The sequence below is a fragment of the Pundamilia nyererei genome, unplaced genomic scaffold (genome assembly GCF_000239375.1).
Source record: "Pundamilia nyererei isolate P.nyererei 1_Seehausen unplaced genomic scaffold, PunNye1.0 scaffold00379, whole genome shotgun sequence".
In the NCBI taxonomy this organism is placed as follows: Eukaryota; Metazoa; Chordata; class Actinopteri; order Cichliformes; family Cichlidae; genus Pundamilia; species Pundamilia nyererei.
The window spans coordinates 330,846-332,144 of NW_005187780.1; positions in this window are offsets into that span (position 1 = coordinate 330,846).

Below are 1,299 nucleotides of genomic sequence, written 5' to 3' on the forward strand. Positions count from 1 at the left end.
CTTTTCTTTCCAAGCTCCTTTGACTACGATGACCTGGATGACTGAGAACCTTCACAGACAAACTCTTCCAAGTTCCTAAAACTACTGAAAACCTGTGGTTTCCGTCCTGCATGGTGTTAAATGCTGTCACAAAGCTGCAAGTAAACAAAGTGAATAAACCACAGACGTTTCCTGAGCGGTGGATACGTACCGGGGTTCGTCTCAGGCAGGCTGTGACTCTCCGGAGGCGAGGACACACGTGTCTGCTCTGCTCTGCTCGGAGACACTCGCACCTGCTTTCACACATTAACATAGCATGTTAATGACTGTGTGTGTGTGTGTATGTTTGTGTGTGTGTGTACGTGTCAGACGTCAGATATGCTCACGTGTGACTCTGTTCTCACATTAAACTGACAGTTTAAATAAATGAAGTGACAACTAACACGTTGTCTGTAAATCTGTGCTCTCAGCTGTGGAGACGACACGTTTCTCCAGGCCGCGCTGAAGTACCTGCACAGACAGGCTATCAAAAACTGTCTAACAGACTCTTGTTAGTGCTGACTTTACACTCAGCGCCACCACCAGGCGGTTCTTTTGTTAAAGCGGTGCTGAGACATCCTGCTTCCTCTCTAATCTAACTTTAAAGAAGGAGAGCTCAAATCTGTGTCCTGTGTTTGTACAAACTTTTATGAGGCTCTCAGAGTCAACGCCCTGACCTGGGTGACGTTGACTGATGGCAGAGTCTCGCTGGCAGGGTTTCGGCTGGAGGTGATCTTGGTAACCACGGCCGGCTGCTGAGGCACGGTGCCCAGGACCGGGCCCCTTATCTGGGGTCCACCCCCACCACCAGACCCCTGCAGGGAGATGGGGCTGTGGGGCCCGCTGCTGGAGCTGGAGGACGACCTCCGCCTGATGAAGGCAATCTCCACGGTCGGGTCGGGTCTAGAACACAAGCTGAGTCTGAGTTAAACGTCTGGATTTAACACTTAGAGTCCCCCGAGAGCAGCAGTGCCCAGCCTTCTACCTTTCTACCTTTAAAACCCGCCTTCCAGCCAAGGCGGGTTTTAAAGGTAGAAAAGCCAAATGGCTGCTCTTGGGGGACTCTAAGTGTTAAGTGATCAGAGACGACCTTCAGTTTATGTTTCTATTCAGTTTTTATTATTTACTAATATTTTCTATCTTATGGTTTCTGAATACTAAATGATGCTGTATCTTTGAAAAGCACCTGAAACAACAGCAGCACACGAACAGCTGTGTCTTTATGTCCTTGCTGTGTGCTATCCTGTCATTTGCACAATGTCTGTTCGGTATCAGGTGTGC